Source organism: Euleptes europaea, chromosome 14, assembly GCF_029931775.1.
Source record: "Euleptes europaea isolate rEulEur1 chromosome 14, rEulEur1.hap1, whole genome shotgun sequence".
Taxonomy (NCBI): domain Eukaryota; kingdom Metazoa; phylum Chordata; class Lepidosauria; order Squamata; family Sphaerodactylidae; genus Euleptes; species Euleptes europaea.
Window position 1 is genome coordinate 12,204,966 of NC_079325.1, and position 20,702 is coordinate 12,225,667.

The following is a 20,702-nucleotide window of genomic DNA, read 5'->3' on the forward strand; positions in this document are numbered from 1 at the left end:
GTGGAAGCATTCCTAATATCCTCAGGCAGGCCATTCTACAAAGCAGTGGCCACAACAGAGAAGGCACGTGTACAGGCTAGTTGTTGATTTTGCCCATTTGCAAGGTGACACCTGCCGAAGGCCCTGCTGAGATGAACGAAGCTGTCGCGATGGAGCACAGGCAGAGATGCAGTCCTGCAGATATGATGAATCAGAGTGGATACTATCGTTTAACTTCCTTTTGTCAAAGGAAATACAACCCAGAGATCAGTGACTTAGGCATCAGCCATGCCAGAAGGGGGTAGTAAATGGGTACTATCTCTTCAGATTGCAGGTGAGAGAGATTTTGGCTGGGAAAGAGCCGAAATAGGTATTCCCCACTCTCTCCACCTCCCTGGAACTATAGGCTGCGCTCAACAGAAAGTACAAACGTTCTCACTACTTTGTTGCATCAGATTAACACTTCCTCAAGTCCAGTATCTGTTCCTTGGCATGCCTTCTGGAGGCTTACAAAGCAAGCATCAGGATGCCTCCAGCGCTGGACTTTGGAACAGACTCCTCGCCGGAGAGAGGATCTGAGACCCAACTCCTCCTTTGACAGTTTCAGGAAGGGAGTCATATTGATCTGCAACAGAAGAGTGGGATACTGGGTGTATATGAAGAGGGCTGTCCTCCAGAAGGAGGGTTGCCAATTTCAGGTGTGGAAATACCTGGAGATTTGAGGGTGGAGCCTGGGAGAGTGGGGTTTAGGGAGGGGAGGGACCTCAGTAGGGTCAGGCAGCTAGATAAAACAGAAATCAAGCGTCACCTTAAAGATGAACAAAATTGTTTCAATATGAGTCAGAGAACACACATACACAAACATCATGAAAACATCATTTCTTGTTCCTTCCTGGTATCTGGGCATCAGAGATATACTGCCCCTGCACGTGGCGGTTCCATTCAGCTAGAATGGTTAATCGCAGCTGATAAGTCTACCCACCATTGATTTGTCAAACCCTTTAAGGCAGGGGTGTCAAGCTGGCGGCCCGCAGGCCGGATCCGGCCCCCGGAGGGCTCCTCACCGGCCCGTGAGCCAAGCCCACACCCCCCCCCCACTCTCCCGGGCAATCCTGGCCCTCTTGGGGCCAGGAGCGCCTTCCCCGCCATCCCCCTCCCAATTTCCCAGGCGCTCCTGGCCCTGCCGAGTCAGGAGCACCTTCCCCGCCACCTCCCCCCCCTTTCCTGGGCACTCCTGGCCCCGGCGGGGGACAAGATTGCCTTCCCCACCACCACCCACCACTCTCCTGGGCACTGCCAGGTCGCCACTTGCATGGCGGTAGACCTGGCCTCCCAATGGGGACTTTCTCCTCCCCCCCCCCGGAGGCTGGGTTTACTCATTGGTTTCTATGCCCATAGAAACCAATGGGTAGACCTGGCCTCCGTGGTGGGGGTTTCAGTAGGGAGGCCAGGTCTACTGCCATGCAAACCAATGGGTAGACCTGGCCTCTGTGGGGGGGGGGGGGAACCGTCTCTGCCTGGAGGCCAGGTCTACCCATTGGTTTGCATGGCAGTAGACCTGGCTTCCTGACTGAGACTCCCATGGAGACCAGGTCTACCTATTGGTTTCTATGGTGGCCCATAGAAACCAATGGGTAGACCTGGCCTCCGTGAGGGGGGGGGAAGCTTCCCATTGGGGATTTCCCCCACCACACGGAGGCCACCCATCTTCGGCCCGACCAAGAGACATTGATGTTAGATCCGGCCCTCCTCACAAATGAATTTGACAGCTCTGCTTTAAGGTAAAGTTTGTGGTTCAAGAAGTGGAACTACCCCACCAAACGGTTCCCTCCACTGAAGCCCTAATGGTAACAAAGAGATAGAAGAAGAAGAAACAAGGTGTCACTGGCAGACAGGGAAGCCAGAGAACAAATCCAGAAAAGTAGCACAAATATGAATGTGCTTTCTTCAACATCTCATCTACGAGAAGCTACGCTCTCTTTGACTGCAACGTATCAGATGCTTTTTCATAGCCATCCAAACTAGCAACCGTCTCCGCACGGCAACCAAGTCCATACCTGGATTTTAAACAGCGCAAGGATGCATTTCCTTTCATACGCAAGCAACGCCCCCACCCCATTCCTAGAATTACAAGCAGAAAGAGGAAGATTTCTGGCCATCTGCTTTTCTACGGAGGAAGTAACACTTCTCTGTACAGACCGCTTTAGTAACATTCATATGAAAAAAACAGCGGGGCACTTCTCGAATGAGATCGTGTTGCGTCTGATCCTCGCTCATGGAACAATTTGTGGATGACCTTGGTGCTTGCTGGACCCATGAGGATCACAGAACTTTCTGCAGGAAAAGTATTTCTGGAGCAACAGCTCATGCCGTTTCTCAAGCAACACAACCTCTGTATCCAGAATGAAGCAGGAAGGATGAGGGTGAAAAATCATTTGGATGTGCGAACCAGTCCCAATGTGTTCAATAAAGACAGACTAAAGCGAAGGCGTAAATAAAAAATCAGCACCAGAATATCATTATAGTGATATACCATCCTGTGACTACGTTGCACATCTGGCAAAAGTTGACTCTGGCTCTTAAAAGTGGATAAAAAGACTCAGATCTCCATCCCTACTCGTGTCAGACAAAGGGAGCGTTGACTCTCAAAAGCTTATACCCTGAAAATCTTGTTAGTTTCTAAGGTGCTACAACATAAGAACACAAGAAGAACATAAGAAAGGCCCTGCTGGATCAGACCAAGGCCCATCAAGTCCAGCAGTCTGTTCACACAGTGGCCAGCCAGGTGCCTCTAGGAAGCTCCCAAACAAGACGACTGCAACAGCACCGTCCTGCCTGTGTCCCACGGCACCTCATATAGTCAGCATGCTCCTCTGATCCTGGAGACTCGAATCATCTACTAGACCCGAATCATCTAACCGCCTCAATGAATGTATCAAGATGAACACGGTACCCTCTTAAAACCAGTCCCAGAAAGGAAGCCGTCTTGAAAATGCTAGTAAATATCATGAGACTGCGGTAAGTCTAATGAATAGCTCAGCTCTTTCTCTCTCTTTTTTGACATTACACCAGCTTTAAAAAGCAGCTCCCCATCAGGAAACAAAAACAGACCGCCGCTCCCCTTTTGCTCATTAGGATGCAGAAACTCTGACAGACGAGTCAACGTCAGCATCGTACACACTCATGCCCAGAAACCGCCGAGAAACCCAGAAACCGCTGAGAAATCCAAGCCTTGCTCACACACTTGCAGAGTTTCAGGCACTCCGTTTCCTGTAGAGAACAACACCCCTGCCTCCCCCAGCTGGCTGGCGCTCGTCTCCAACCCCACCCACACGCTGCAGAGCAGATCGCACCACAACAGGTCACACCCTGTGCATTAGACGCTTTTGGGGATCAAGCGTGCAGAGGTGGCAGAGTTTAGCCTGTAAAGACAGACCAGACAGTACGGGCGCAGTTTCAAGAAAGGAAAAGTTATACGTCTGCTTCCTTTGGCTTGGGGCAGACACATGAAGGCGCAGTGTGATTCCAGCAAAAGAAAACAGACTTTTAAGAAAAAGATATGGGGGGGGGGGAAGAATGCCTTTTAGAGGGCAGCTCTCGCTTTCCATACTAGGAGGCACCTCTTGGCAAGTTAGGGTTGCCAGGTCTCCCTGGCCACCAAAATGGGGATGGGTGGTAGGGTTGCCAGATCCAGGTTGGGAAACTCCTGGATATTTGGGGGTGGAGCCTGGGGGGGGACAGGGACCTCAGTGGGGTACAGTGCCATAGAGTCCACCCTCCAAAGCACATATTTTCTCAAGAACTGATCTCTGTAGTTTGGAGATAAGCTGTAATTCCAGGGGATCCCCAGGTCCCACCAGGAGGCTGGCATCCCTATGGCAAGTACTTCCAAGGATGAATACAGAAGCAGAGCTCTTGCTATTGGTGCTCTGTATACAATTTGCCGTAAGTCAGCTGCGACTTGATGGCACTTTACACACACACGTGCAATGCTACTTCTCCTCCTCACTACGGAAGAGCCAGTGTGGCGTAGTGGTTAGAGTTCTGGACTAGGATCTGGGAGATACATATTCAAATTCTCATTCTGCCACAAAATTCACAGGGAAACATTGGACAATTCGCTGCCTATCTAAAAGTTAGCCAGCTACCCAAAAGAACCCAGTGAAGTATTTACATAGTCTATACCCCACCTTCCGCTCTTGTGGGGACCCAAAGTGGCTAACATCATTCTTCTCTCCTCCACCTTATCTTCTCAACAACCCTGTGAGGTAGGTTAGACTGAAAGTGTGTGAGGGCCACCCAGCAAGCTTCCACAGCGGAGTGGTGATTCGATCCTGAGTCTCTCAGATCCCAGTCTAACACTTCCCACTGTACCCAAGAGATAAAAACCTACTGGGGGGGGGGAGCAGCAACCCTTCCCTCATTATGAGGCTTTATTTTAGAAAAAAAAGCATTCAAAAAGCTGGACAATTGCATTCTTCTACCTTCCGAATGACCCTGCAAGGAAGCCATAGGCTTAGCAACTGACCGAAACCACCCGGGACGTTTCACGGGGGCTTAAAGGCAAAGCTTCCCTCCTCCAAGTCCACAGCCTCCGATCTTTCATCTAGCTCCCTCCTATCTCCAGCGCAGAGTCCCTCCATGTGGTTGCGTAATCTGCAATCTGGTTTCATCCGACCTGCCTTGCGACTCTCCCTGCGGTGACTCACCGTGCAAGCAACATGCACAGTAGAGACGCATGTCCAAGTTAGGACTTATGTGGATCAGTCGGTCAGTAAAAGCAACTCCTGCCAACTGAGGGCTTGACCAAGAAGAGGCACGCTGTCCTTTGGTTCCTCCGCACACTTCTGCCTGCAACAGGCAAAGGCCATCTGGCCCTCTCAGACTGGTGCGGCCTCCCATGCGGCACAAAATCAGTAGTCAAAGGGCAGGGGTGTATGTGTCTATTTATTTGATTGATTTGCTGCTCCTCTACTTTTTTAAAAATCTTACGAAGAGAACACTACCACCAAATGAATAAAATCAATTAAAACAGACACAGAAGAATGACAAAAGTAACAGGGGCAACCGCAAAAGAGCAGCCGTTAAAAATCCCTTCCTGGGTCGATCCAAATCTAGCTGGAAAATGCTGGAACCACTAACCGTTAAAGGCAGTCACTGTTTGTTTGTTTTTAAATGATCAATGTAATCAAAGAACAACATCCAGCGGCAGGGTTGCCAGGTCCCTCTTCGCCACCGGCGGGAGGTTTTTGGGGCGGAGTGGATCCAACTAGCTTTTCCACTCAGTCTCAACCAATCCCCCTGCTCATTGCAGCTTCTGGCTCACAGGGCTTTCGTCCATGCCGGGATGAAAACTTTTTTGGGTAATCAAGGAGACCCTTTATCCCTTTTGTATCAGCCCATAAGCTGTCTGGATCGACCCCCAGTGTCACAGGAATGGAACGGTTACTCCTAGGGCAGGGATCCCTAACATGGCATCCTGTACTAGAGGGCTTGGAATGAGTAAGTAGTAAAGTAAAGGTCCCCTGTGCAGGCCCCGGGTCATTCCTGACCCATGGGGTGACGTCGCATCCTGACATTTACTAATTCACAGTGGGTAGCAGTGTTAGTCTGTCTGCAGTAGTAGAAAAGAGCAAGAGTCCAGAAGCACCTTAAAGGCTAACAAAAATATTTTCTGGTAGGGTATGAGCTTTTGGTATCTGAAGAAGCGAGCTGTGGCTCACAAAAGCTCATACCCTGCCAGAAAATATTTTTTAGTCTTTAAGGTGCTACTGGACTCTTGCTCTTTTCTACTACGACATTTACTAGGCAGACTTTGTTTATGGGGTGGTTTGCCAGTGCCTTCCCCAGTCATCTTCCCTTTACCCCCAGCAAGCTGGGTATTCATTTCACCGACCTTAGAAGGATAGATGGCTGAGTCAACCTTGAGCTGGCTACCTGAAACCGACTTCCGTTGGGATCGAACTCAGATCGTGAGCAGAGCTTGGACTGCAGTACTGAAGAAGGGTACTGAAGAAGTGAGCTGTGGCTCACAAAGTGAGCTGTGGCTCACGAAAGTGAGCTGTGGCTCACGAAAGCTCATACCCTGCCAAAAAATATTTTTGTTAGTCTTTAAGGTGCTACTGGACTCTTGCTCTTTTCTACTACTTGGAAGGGGAGCCTCTCTTAAATACTCCCCCCTCCACGTTGCAAAGGGATGCCGATTCCTCACTCCCTGCCAAAATTCATAGATGGAGCAAGGATCTAACTAAAAGCAGATGAGGTCATTGTAGGGTGTCCCTTGGGGCAAATAAATGGCAGGCCTTAGAACCAACCAGATAACAGTATAAAGCTGGATGCTGTCTTACTATGCTGAATCAGAAACCCTTTCTGTGCACTAACGCTTGTCCATTGGTGGTGCCATCAAGTGATGACTGCATGTGTGAATTATCCAAATACTCACCGTTAAGTGGAATCTTTTTTATTTATTGCCGTAAAGTCACATCTGACTCATAGCGACCCCAGTGGGATTTTCAAGGTGAGAGACATTCGGAGGTGGTTTGCCATTGCCTGCCTCCGCGTCACACCCCTGGTATTCCTTGGAGGTCTCCCATACAAATACTTGCCAGGGTTGACCCTGCTTAGCTTCTGAGATCTGATGAAATCAGGCTATCCAGGTCAGGGCAGTGGAACATTTACCCAGTGTCAACTCAAAACACAACACAGTTCAGGACGAAACTATTCACACATTCAGCAGAGTCACTGTGTGCCGACTCTACGTTTGCGGCCTGCAACACCTGGTGATGCCTTGTGTGAGTGAATGCACCATTGCAAATCCACATTCCACTTCCTGTTGCTTGACACCACCCTAAACATAATGCTCTCCCATAGAGTCGGTTCTCATAGTCAGCTGGCTGTAATCCAGTGCACAGCAAGCAAGCAATGTGCATGAACATGCGGACTGGGCACAAGTGTCAAATACGGAGAGATGCACGCACAAACCAGCCTGTGACAATTCTCCAGCAGTCACAACCATCCACAGGGACCAGAACCAGTTTTGGAGTGCAGCAGATGTGCCGCACCTTGGCCACAGGAGCAACTGACCCTCAGCATGGTGTGCTGCATTCATCCAAGATTCACTCTCACACCCTCTTGCTTTACGAGGACAGAGAGACAGCTTGGCAAACTCCAAAGAACAAGCGGAGATTTAGGAGATTCCAAGAAAAGGTGAGAAGGAGGCCAGGAGAACTGCTCTGCGTCAAGCAGCAAACTCTGGGTTTCTGAGTAACCCTCATGAGGATGCGTAGGGAAGGAGTCTGATGGAGGAGAAAAAAACACTGCGCAGGAGGGAAGCCAGCCTCTGACCGATGGCCGCTTCTTGCACATCACAAACCCAGTGGCCCTTTGTGAAATCACTGATGAGCAATATCCCGTCAGAGTTTCCATTTGCTGACTGTCAACCCATTCCACTGAAACAGAAAGGGAAGAATACGGGAATAGGGTTGCCAGGTTCCACTTCGCCACCGGCAGGAGGTTTTTGGGTGGAGCCTGAGGAAGGCAGGGTTTGGGAAGGGGAGGGACTTCAATGCCATAGAGTCCAACTGCCAAAGCGGCCATTTTTTCCAGGTGGTCTGATCTCTATCGGCTGGAGATCAGTTGCAATGGCAGGGGATCTCCAGCTAGTACCTGGAGACTATGGATGATGATGAATAATTGCACGCAATATAATCTTGTAAGTATATGATGGACTTTTGTATATATTTATTACCAACTATGTTAGGAGTAGTATTTGTTGTGGTTTGATATGAAATGGGTTTTAAAGATATTTGTGACTATGAAAGAGTTTTATTTATTGTATTACATAGGAAGAACTGAGGAAGAATTGGGCTGTGTGCCTTGAAACGATCGTCTTCTCCTGCAATTAATCAACTGCTGCAAAGAAAAGAAGTACATCTTTAAAGACATTTCAATTGACTTTATTCCATACTTACCTTACATAGGAATTGTTGTGAACTTGTGCTTTGGGGAAATTTAACATGGAAAAGAAATAAATACATATGCTTGTTGGGAATATATGTCATTGGTGGGTATATTACCACGTACTGTGAATATATAGCCAGAATATTGTTGGCATTGCTCATAGCTATTCCTATACTGAATTTCTCATCTTATGATAAGTGTATAGAGGTGTCTGATTTGGTTTTCAGTACCTGGAGGCTGGCAACCCTATATGGAAAGCAGAGCAGAAAAAGAGGATTGTATGAGAAGTAGGCAGTGTGTGTATACGTATGCATGTGGGGAAGAGTTCAATTCTTATCTCAGCAACGAACTTCTTTGACAGCCTCCTACTCAGAGCCATGAGCAGCAGTGGTTAGAGTCTTGGACCAAGATCTGGTGTGAAACCACTGTTTGGATCCCCTCTCTGACATGAAGCTTGCTAGGCGACCTTGAACCAGTCACTCTTGCTCCAACTAACCTACTCTACAGGGCTGTTGTGAGGATAAAGTAGGAAAAGGGGGGGGGAAATCACGTGCACAGTCCTTAGATCCTTGGAAGGGAAGGTGAGGCAGCAATGTACTTAAAACCAGTAATGCAGGATGGAAAAAAATGTCCACAACAGAAATGTTCCCAGAAACCTATATTCTTTGGAAAACTTTCTGCCCCGTGTTATGTGTAAATGCAGCTTATCTATAGTTATCAGAGCTGCTATGTTGCAAATCAATCATGTTAGATGGGCTCAATGTGGCATATGAAACACTGGCAGACCCCAGCACTTGGACATGGAGTATTATTTAAATTCTGCTAACATTAAATATTTAAATTAATTTAAATTTGAATCAGAATATTTTCCTATACCTATTTTCCCAGAAAACCACCGTTGTTGTCTAAAACACAGATCAGCCTTCTGAGCATTTCTTAAAAACAGAAATAATTATGTGAGGTGTTGATTCAGGTTACGGAAATGTATGAGCGAGGGGGTCAATCTTTCATCTAATTTTGCCCACCCTTTTCATTACCATTTAATGCTCATTATTATATCAATATTTACGGTCATAACTGTTGCTATCATCTTTTATTGTACAGTGTTTACTATATCACTGTTTATTATATGTATACTTTTTCTTCTATTTTTATGTAATTGTAATCGCTGTTGGAGATGGTTTCATTCTCTTTCTATTCTGTTTATAAAAAATAAAATATGTTTATAAAAATAAAATACCTGCACCCATTTACGTCATAGTGTTTAGCTGCACCAAGGGAGACACTGGAGAACAGTATATGGAGAACAGTATATGGAGATGACTTTTTTAAGAGCCAGTGTGGTTAGAGCCAGCGTGGTATAGCGGTTAGGAGCAGCAGACTCTAATCTGGAGACGTGGGTTTGATTCCCCACTCCTCCACATGACGTTCTCTCTGAACTCTCTCAGCCCCACCTACCTCACATGGTATCTGTTAATGGAAGGGGGGAGGAAAGGCGATTGTAAGTCACTTAGAGACGCCTTAAAAGGGAGAGAAAAGTGGGGTATAAAAGCCAACTCTTCTTTTTCTTAAAAGCAGCTTCCAGGGGAGCGGGGGGGGGGGGCGAGTAGTGACATGCTAGGGCATAACTTCCCCCTGTCTGCCCTCCCTCCCCCAGGTAATCTTCTCCACTGTGCTATTAATCTTGGAGGGATTTCCAAAAAATGACACAGGCAATCTGTTGCTATTTATCCTGGAAATGGCACAGAAGGAAAGGGATCTCTCCCTTGCCAACATGCCATGGTTCCAATCTTATCCATCACCACCCTACAACTGTTCTTGGGAGTGCAAATTAATGACCTTCTGAGAACAAATCTCCTGTATCCCGGCTAATCATGTCCACAAACTTTTTACATTTTGCGGTGTATACTTCCCATATGTCAATGAAGAAAGCTAACAGGAAGAAGGTTTAGTCACTTGAAATGTGGCGTTCGGGGAGAGTTTTACAGATACCGTGGAGCACCAAAAAGGACAAATAAGTGGGGTTAGATCAAATCAAGCCTGAACCCTCTCTAGAAGCTAAAATGACTAAACTGAGGCTATCATACTTTGGTCACATTATGAGAAGACAAGACTCACTGGAAAAGACAATAATGCTAGGAAAAGTTGAAGGCAGCAAGAAAAGAGGAAGACCCAACATGAGATGGATTGATTCAATAAGGGAAGCCATAGCCCTCAGTTTGCAAGACCTGAACAAGGCTGTTAATGATAGCATGTTTCGGAGGACACTGATTCCTAGGGTCACCATAAGTCAAAAGCAACTTGATTGCTCTTAACACACAACACACACATACACACTTAAAATATGTGAAGAGGAACTGATGTCTCCATCACCAGCAGGTGCATTGCCAATACTACAGAAAGCACTAAGGGGGTTGGGTAACTTCCCAGTCTGGATGTGAAACTTACAGACAGCCCCCAGACAAGAATTCCACATGCACAGTCCTGAACTGCTTGGAAATAGGCCAACTAAAACACCGTGGGACTTGCTCCTTAATAAACCAGCCTTGATAGTCGAGAATCTTTTTTTCATCTAGACTCTCACTACCACATGCAGCCGCCTTAACAAATTAACAAGGAAGAAGGCAATCAAGGACAACCCTCCTCCCATACCACTGCATGACTCATACCAGCAAGGTTTCTGCATTATCTCACTTCTCTGATATTCTGAGTTGCCTTAATGTCAAAGAACTTCCATCTCAAGCTCCTAGAAAACCAACAGCAGGTATCCTGTGTTTCGGAGATTGGGACACCCCTCGCTCTGTGAATTCTGATTACACTTATAAACCGACCTCTCTTTCTTTATTGAACTTAAGGACGCATATATGAAGCTCCTTGGAAGTTTCCTATCTTGGCACTGAGTGCTGAGATTCCGCAGGGTTGATGTACCACATGCCACTTATTCACCCAGGAACCACTGAAGAACATGCCTTCGAACCATTGAAAAAGAATATGCCTTCAAGTTGCAACTGACTCATGGTGACCCCATCCGTGGGATGTTCTGGGCAAGAAATAAGCAGAGGTGGTTTTGCCATTGCCTTCCTCCGCATAGTAACCCCTGTCTTCCTTGGTGGTGTCCCATCCAAGTACCGACCGTGGCTGACCCTGCTTAGCTTCCAACTTCTGAAGAGTTCGGGCTAAGCTGGGTTATTCATGCTGCTACCGTGCCTCCATACAGAGACCAGAAGTTGAGTCTGGAACCATCACGCCCTTCAAAATCAATACCCAGATTTCCAAAAGAGCATCCCCCATCCTCATTATGAAGACAAACTGCAGCCAAAGCTAATGGTGACAAATCTAGCCTCTTCAGGGTTAATGCCTGTGCACCTTCCTCCAGTTGCCAAACGAGAGTAGTGAAAGTCCGCTGCTGCTATGATTGCAGGACTTGGTGGTAAACCACCTTAGCAGCAGCAGCTACTTCTCAAAGAAGCCTCTAATTGCTGATCAGCGGCTTCCTTAAGTGTTCTCGGGATCACAAAATTGAGTGGATGGTCGCAGATAATATCTTCTTAGAGAAATCTGACATTGAAGCCATGGTGCGTAAGACAGCAACGAATTTATATGAGAAACAGGAAGGGATCTAACCCAATAAAGAAAGGCCACAAGATTGATCGAGTCCTCTTCGGTAAATCGACGTTTCAAATCCTCGCTTTTCGTTGCAACCCGAACAATCAAGGGTTAACCTAACCGCTTGTTTAATGAGGGCTAGTAAAATGAGTCCTGCGTTTGCACTGTGGGTGTGCATGCGATGGGGAGGGGCAAAACAGAGGCTGGACTCCTTTCTTAGCCGCCTGGGTGAGGCACGCTGAAGAACAAAGCGACTGGATGTCTCGTTCCACAAGAGCTTGTCCTGTAAGTAAGAAGTCGAAGGATTCCACAGAAGACATTCCAGTTGTTCTGTGTGGTGTAACTCTAAACCCACACTGGACCAGGAAATTTCCGTTTCAAGCAACTGATCTCTGCCATGTCCACACCTGGCAAGCTACTCTCTTGCCACTGCAATGTGGCGATGGCAATACTGAACAATCGTGCAGGGTTGTTGTGGCATGCCCTGAGAAGTGCTGCATAAATGCTATTATGACATAACACAGCCTTAGAAATAACTGCTTGCCCCTTCCCTGCTCTGTTTACTACCCTGCTATAAAACTGCTCGTATATTCAAACTGCCCTAGCCTGGCCCAGGCGAGCACGATCTCATCAGATCTCAGAAGCTAAGCAGGTTAGTACTTGGATGGGAGACCACCGCCAAGGAAGTCCAGGGCTGCTACACAGAGGCAGGCAATGGCAAACCGCCTCTGGATCTCTTGCCTTGAATACCCCACAAGGAGTTGCCATAAGAAGAAGAGTTGGTTTTTATATGCCAACTTTCTCTACCACTTAAGGAAGAATCAAAGCGGCTTACAATCACCTTCCCTTCCCCTCCCCACAACAGACACCCTGTGCGGTAGATATGGCTGAGAGAGCTCTAAAAGAGCTGTGACTAGCCCAAGGTCACCCAGCTGGCTTCATGTGGCGGAGTGGGGAAACCAACCCGGTTCACCAGATTAGCGTCCGCTGTCAATGTGGAGGAGTGGGGGAATCAAACCGGTTCTCCAGATTAGAGTCCACCGCTCCTAACCACCACACCGGCTCTCAGCTGCGACTTGGTGGCATTTTCCACCATTGTACTAAAACTAGAAGAGGGAAGAGAGGCAGAGCCTGCTCAGAGCTGCCTAACACAGCGCAACGCCAAAACAAGGAAGACCACCACACCAAGTAGTTTGCCACTGGGGGAGAGGGCTTGCCCTCGTGTGACTGATACTTGCCCCAGGCAAGTGGAATCACACAAGGCCATGTTATAAGCACAGCGAAGCTGATCTTACCCAGACACTGGTACATTCGAACTCCGTTTTTATACAAAAAGGGAATCTTTAATCAGATATTAATTCCAGCTAAGAGGCTGGGAGGTGCCGTAGTGTCCTGCGCTGATTCCCCTCCACAATGAAATAAAAGATTAGGAGACGCAAAGGAAATAATGTCAAACAATCCATCTGTGCAGGTTCTCTTACACAGGTTAGCTAATTAACTTTCTTGTTGAAAGCACCACAGAAAGAAGAGTCGTGTAAATAATCCAGGATGTTTTCTAAGGTGAGAAGGCCCAGTATCGGGCCTTCGAAATTAAAAAAAAATAAAATAAGGAATTTTATAGGAAGAGGCCGAAACTACAATAAGGCTCATACAAAACCATTCACCATCCCCTAGTCCCGATCTGGGCTGGCGAGGCAAGGTCCGGCCAAATATAGCCCTCATAACATATGAATTCGACACCCCTGATTTAGAACATCTCTATGACTTTAATAATAAAGAGGTCAAAGTCCTTTCTGGCAACAGAAGAACTGGCCGCAATTTACTTTGCAACTCAGATCAACAGAGAAGGCTAAATTTCTTCTGCTTAACACCTTAGCTTTTAAGAACGTTACGGGTGTAATCCCAGAGGTTTTAATTTTAAAAATTACGGTTATTTTAATTACATTCATTTTGATTAAAGGAAACCCACACTCTTCCACATAATGATAAGGCCATCTGTGACCTCACCCACAGAGGCAACTACCTAGCTTCTGACCGTGGACTTATGATTACCCGCTCAACTGGAAAGTCTACTTCCATAGGAACAAGGAGGCCCTTGAAGTTAACAAGAGGAAGGTAGATTAACCCTTACATTCACAACACAAAGGACACCACAGGAAGAAAAATCCTCAACCAAGATTAGCTTTGAACCTCAAGTAACTATGGTTTAAGGCACCATAAAAAGAGATTGAGCTGAAAGGTCGACAGGTGTGTGTGGTTTTTTTTTTTAATTTAAAGCATTTTTTTTTAATTTAAAGCATTGTACAAAAGCCAACACCATTCTGGGAGGCTGAAAAGTATCAACAGCTTTGAAGATCTACTTCAAAAACCAGCAACAGCCACCATAAGAACACTCTGAGCCATGGAGAGTCACATTTGCAATTACCATCAGCTGAAAAAGCCACATTTAAGAACATTAAGAAAGGCCCTGCTGGATCAGACCAAGGCCCATCAAGTCTCAGCAGTCTGTTCACAGCGGCCAACCAGGTGTCTCTAGAAAGCCCACAAGCAAGACGACTGCAGCAGCACCCAATATATTAGACATGCTGCTCTGATCCTGGAGAGAATAGGTATGCATCAGCGATGAATACCCATCTCCTCCATGGACATGTCCACTCCCCCTTTTAAAGCCTTCCAAGTTGGCAGCCATCCTGGCAGTTCCACAATTTAACTATGCGTTGTATGAAGAAATACTTCCTTTTATCAGTTTTGAATCTCTCACCCTCCAGCGTCAGCAGATGACCCCGCGTTCTGTTATTATGAGGGAGAAAATTTAAATCTGTTTGTGATCAGGGGAACCCACCTAATTTGCCACCAATGCCAGGCAGTGCACCCCAGAACCGTTTGCACCCCCAAACCCCGTTCAGTGTTGCAGAAAATGCTGGGCAGCAGAGCATGATCTAGAAGTGACACCACAGATCCCCTGACAATGAGATTTCCCCTTAAATAACTGGCCATGTAAGCTCACTTTTTATATTCATTTGGCTTCTGTATCCCCCAGCCAGGTTGCTTGAATACACTGCGTCTCGCTCTGCTTCCGGGAGAAGAAACACAGGCTCAGACTTTGGCAGGCCTTCAGGGAAAGGATTCCAAAGTGGGAAGGCAGCCACTAAGAACGGGCCCTCTAAAGCCATTACTGAATAGATGGTGTGATTACCCAGGATGGCTTCCCATGCAGCAGTTGAACATAGGTGGTCTCAAGTTTATGCCACACCTGGGAGCTTTAGGGCATTACGGATCATCAACAGAACCTCCTAAACCATGAAGACCTTGCACCAGTTATCAGAGAACTCCTAGAACAGGCTCCCGACAACCTCATCTCATTGGCACTTCTCAAGTTAGGGTTGCCAGCTCTGGTTGGGGAATTCCTTGGGATTTGGGTTTGATGCCTGGGGAAGGTGGGGTTTGGGGAGGAGAAGAACCTCCACTAGGTATAAAGCTATAGGGTTCACCCTCCAAAAACAGCCATTTTCTGCAGGGAGACTGACCTCTGCAATCGGGAGTTCAATTGTAATTCCAGGACATCTCCAGGCTCCACCTACAGGTTGGCAACCCTAACACGGGGGGGGGTGGGCTGTTCTAATATTGTTCCCCAGTTTCCTACAAAGCATTGCAGGGATTGCTGTGGCACCTTGCATGCTAAACCCCCTAAAAATACCCCCATCTGACCATTTGGCGTATTTTCACAACCAAGGCAACAAAGCCCTGAATTTGATAGCAGGCCTAACCCTAATCCTCTCAACGCTTCCTTCAAAACAAAGGGCCAAAATGCTTACTGGGGAGTCAGCGCCACTGAATTTAGTGCGCCTTCCTTCTGAGCAGACTTACATAAGATTGGGCTGTGCAAAAAGCACACAAAGAGCCCAGCGCTACAATCTATTCACTTATGAGGCTTACAACGTTTGAGTCAACAATGTTATATTCTTGGCTGAACCAAGTCTGGATGTCTGGCTGGAATTCGGTTCTGGACATTGATGCCGGGGAGGTTTTGCCTTGGATCTGCTGCTCTGCGTATGCGCGTTTCCCCCATCTGAATTCTCAAAACTCTGCAAGGGGGTTGATTTTGGAGTTCTGAGAATTCAGATGGGGGAAACGCGCATCCACAGAGCAGCAAACCCAAGGCAAAACCCCCCGAGCATCAACGGCTTCTGCTGCCAACGGTGTCTCACGCCGACAGAAGTGACGCCAACATTTTCCCGTCTTTGCAATCTGAGTTGTGCATGACTCAAGAAAAAAGTTAATTCCCAGTGGGTAGCTGTGTTAGTCTGTCTGCAGTAGTAGAAAAGGGCAAGAGTCCAGTAGCACCTTAAAGACTAACAAACATATTTTCTGCCAGAAAATATTTTTTTTAGTCTTTAAGGTGCTGCTGGACTCTTGCCCTTTTCTACCACTGAACAACTCAGACTGCAAAGAAAATATTTTTGTTAGTCTCTAAGGTGCTACTGGACTCTTGCTCTTTTCTACCACTGCCCAACTCAGATTGCAAAGAAAACGTTTTTGTTAGCCTTTCAGGTGCTACTGGACTCTTGCCCTTTTCTACCACTGAACAACTCAGCCTGCAAAGAAAACATTTTTGTTAGTCTTTCAGGTGCTACTGGACTCTTGCTCTTTTCTACCACTGCCCAACTCAGACTGCAAAGAAAACATTTTTGTTAGCCTTTCAGTTGCTACTGGACTCTTGCTCTTTTCTACCACCGCCCAACTCAGATTGCAAAGAAAACATTTTTGTTAGTCTCTAAGGTGCTGCTGGACTCTTTGCTCTTTTCTACTACTCAAGAAAAAAGAGAAGGGAAAGGAGATCCGGGCCAGCCCTTCGCCACCGACCTACTGGGAAACAAAGTCGCATCGCCTTAGAAAGGACTCCTCGGACTGGGGGTGCGGGGGGGGGGAGAGGTCCAGCCTCGCCATCCAACCGAGCGGGCAGCAGCGCGTACCTCTTTTTTGCTGCTGTATTTCAGGCCCAGCGCCATGGCTTGCGCCCCCGCCGGGGGCTTATAACGGCTCAGGCTCCCGTCGTCGGAAAGCCGGTAATCCTTCATGGCTTTTCTCGGCCTCCCCGTCGGGGAGGGGGAAAGAAGAAGGGAGAAAGTCCGGCCAACTTTTTCGCCCCCCTCCGTCCGGCGCCGCTACCGCTGCTGCTGCAAAAGCGCACCGCCTCCTTCCTGCTCCCTCGACGGCGGAGCGAAACCTTTACCCCTCCATGGGGGTGGGACGGGGGGGCTGCGGCCCCTGCCGGGAAAAGAAACCCCCCGAGCGGCCCCAGGAGGGCAGGCAGCGCGGAGACCCCGGCCACAAGCCTCCCTCCGCATGCGGTCCCGGAATAAGGCGGCGGCGGCTCCTCCAAGACGGCTGGGCGCTTTTGCTCCCACTCGGCCCTTTTGCGCCTCTGTGCGCGCAGGGAGCCAGTTTCGAGGGCGGGGCGCGCGCACGAGCTCACCTGGGCCCCTCCCTCCCTCCCTCCCTCCCGGCAGGTGAGAGGAGCAGGAAGCGGCAGCCCTGCCCAGGTGGGACCCGGCGGGCGCGACAGGCGCGTCCCCGGAGAGGCTTCCCAAAAGGGCGAGAACGCGCGGTCCCTTTATCCTCCTTTAATCCCTGTTTCAGCCAGGATCGAGCGCAGGAGGCGTTTCGCCGAATGTGCGTTCGATCCTGGCTAAAGCAGGGATTGAAGGAGGATAAAGGGACCGAAGACTCCCCTTTTCTTCTCTGCCGTCGAGTCGCAGGGGACTCGGGGCGACCCTGTAAGGTTTTCTTTCTTTTTTTTTTTCTTTTTTTAATAAATATTTTGTTATTTTATTATTTTTATCATTTTCCCATAAAATTATTACTATTTTCAAGTCGTCAAAAAGGGCAAGAGTCCAGGAGCACCTTAAAGGCGAACAAAAATATTTTCTGGTAGGGTAGGAGCTTTCGTGAGCCGCAGCTCACTTCTGTATTATTTTCAAGGCGAGGGATGTTGGGAGGTGGTTGGCCGCGGCCTGCCTCTGCGTCACGGCCTTGGTATGAAAGCTCATACGCTGCCAGAAAATATTTTTGTTAGTCTTTAAGCTGCTACTGGACTCTTGCTCTTTTCTACTTTTTTAAACGTTTTTTTTTTAAGGATTTTTTTTTTAAAAAACTGGATTTTGTTTGTTTTCGGGTGTCAAGTTGTAGCCGATTTACAGTGACCCTGAAGGGTTCTCAAGGCAAGCGTTCAGAGGTGGTTGGCCATTGCCTGCCTCCACGTCACACCCCTGGTATTCCTTGGAGGTCACCCATCCAAATACTTGCCGGGGTCGAGGCTGAGAGTGTGTGGCTGGCCCAAGATGACCGAGCAAGCTTCCATGGCAGAGTGGGGATTCAAACCTGGGTTTCCCGGGTCCTGCTCCAGCACCTTAACGGCTACACCACACTGGCTCTCATGGTAGTTAGTACAAAGGAAGATAACCCTCAATGTACCCCTTAAAATGTATTTTTAAGATATTTGAAAACCATTTATAAAAGCTCATATGTAGATCTGCCTGGGTTTCCCAGATCCTAGCCCAACACTTTAACCACTACACCATGCTGACTCTCAAAGAAAACTCTACAGCTTAACAAAAAAAAATCTCACAGCTCATAAGTAATAAATTTCACTTGTGGGTGGTCAATACGTGCCAGCCGCTCTTAGAATCTATAAAGCGAACTGCTCCCCTTGCTACTCTATGGAATCCCTATTTGGGGGTCAATTCACAACCAGAAGCTAGAGTCAGCCCAGTCTACTTTCCTGTGACGACTACTGGGAATTCCCAACTGTGTCTCGTACCCCGCTCTTTGTTTAGAGACAGGGCTAGATCTTTTAGAAACCAGGGCCTGGCTGCTTATTTTTAAGTTCTGGTTGAGGCTACACTATAGAGCCACCCTGTCGAGACTGACGCGGCATATGCGATCAGACCATTTTGTCTCACCCTGGAGCAAGACCATCAGTGATAAAATTAAATCCATAGGGGTGTCCTTTGAGGCGCTACTCCCCTGAAATGAGACGCAAGCCTTCAGAATTTTAGAACTAAGGATCACCGACCTTGGGAAACAAATGCTCCTTGCTAGAGCTACAAGCTCTTGCTCACCTTTAACCTATGGTATCCATATGACCCCAAGTTCTTTACCTGGCTACTTTTACACTCTGAACTCCCCTTTCTTGAGACGCCTTTTTATGTAAGCTTGCCTAAATTTCCTTTCCACAGCCTGGACCATGGGCAGATATGCCAAGGTCCCCTACGAGAAAAGGCTATGTTCCTGTGCCGCTGGACAAGTCGAAACGGTGTACTGCTACACTGTGAGCTTGGCTCACCCTTACGGTCACTGATCATTGAACCCCTCTTGAAAGATTGCCCTGGTGGCACCGATAAGGAGCTAGTCAGATTTCTTTTAAATGACAGCTATCCTCAGGTTACTGCAGGGGTTGCTAGCTTCTTGGGACTTATTTTTTTTAAAAAAATAAACTTCATATATGACCTAAGGAAGAGACTTGTTCCAAATTTTAAAACCTCCTTTTAATTTCAATATGTATTTATTTTTATGCCAATAAAGGTCTGATTTGATTTGATTTGAAATTTCACTTGCAGTTATTCCCCAGCAAACTAGATAAAAGGGAATGAATACTGACCCCAAAAGCCAAGCATGGACTTTTAAGGTGGTCAACTCTAAATTGGGAAATTCCTGGACTTTTGGGGGTGACTCCTGAGGGGCCTCAGCTGGGTATTTCTGGGAAGGCTCTAGGCCCCTCCTGGAGGATGACAACCCTACTTACAGCCTTTGTGGAAGCAGCAGCTCTATCCCACAAAAGACCATGCTTTTCCATAAAAATGCAATCCTGGGCAGTTATTCCAGTCTAAGCCCACTGATTCCATTGGGTTTAGACTGGACAAACGTGGCTCAGGATTGCGTTATAGGTCTGCTTTAGTTTATAGGATTAGGAGACATCAGAATAAGATGGTAGAATCACAGTTTGGGACAGGGATATACCACTAAAAACTGCAGGGAGGGGGTGAAAAGTAATCTATGTTTAGTTAATTTAAACCCCTTCTGGCATTTATTTTGTGTTGTGAAGTGTTTTGAGTAGAGGCATAAATGGGGAATCTAAGAAACTATTTATGTCCTGTTTTTCAGAATTATTTTGGGGAAGGAGCAAATGCTATTTTGCAGCTTCTGTGCTTTAATATAATATTTTTGTTTGAAGCCAGCAAGACATTAAAAAAATGGGTATACATCTAGACTACCTTTTGCTTTGACCACCAGTAGGTCACCGAGGTGATTATGATACTGTTTATGGCCAAAGAACATAAAACTTGAGGAGGGGCCTTGGCTCAGTGGTACAGCATCTATTGAGTATGCAGAAGGTCCCAGCCTGGCATCTCCAGTTAAAGATTTAAGCAGTAGGTGATGTGAAAGATCTCCACCTGAGACCTTAGGGAACAATTGCTGATCTGAGTAGACATTACTGACTTTGATGGACCGATGGCCTGATTCTGAATAAGCCAGCTTCATGTGTAAGACTTGAGCTTGGTGCCTTAGGGGCTCTCCTTGGTATGAGGAACTGGCCCTACAGTGCCAAACGGAAAGGGCTGCCGACACTTCTAGCATTACCCCTCTAAGTTAGCCCTGTGGTGTTTAAATGAAAACAGAAGAGAGAGAGAGAGAGAGAGAGAGAGAGAGAGTTGACCTAGCTAGGCAGCCGCACTAGCTTCTGGTTCAAAGAGCAAACAAGGGAATGATTCACTGGGAGGGGCTGCACTAGAAACTGTCATTCAGAAGAAAATAAACAGTAAAGGAGTGTGTTACGTAATGAGAGCGTGGTCCAAAAGCAGAGCACAGTTGGTCATCCGGTAGAGGCGAGGGCCATTGCTAGGGGTAGATGTTACCCGAACTGGACCCAGAGAGGGGGAAATTAGCATGTTATAAGGTCTCCAGCCAGATAAACAAGGGATCTTTTGCCCATCTGTACGCAGGTGTTATTCCTGCTCAGTATTCCCAATAGAAAAAAAAACAGAGACCAACCTATTCAAACTAAATGGAATATTGATTTACTAGTGCTCAGACACACAACTAGGTAGACCAAAATTGCCTCTAACCAACCCCTCCTTCTCCCAGTTTTAAGTATATGC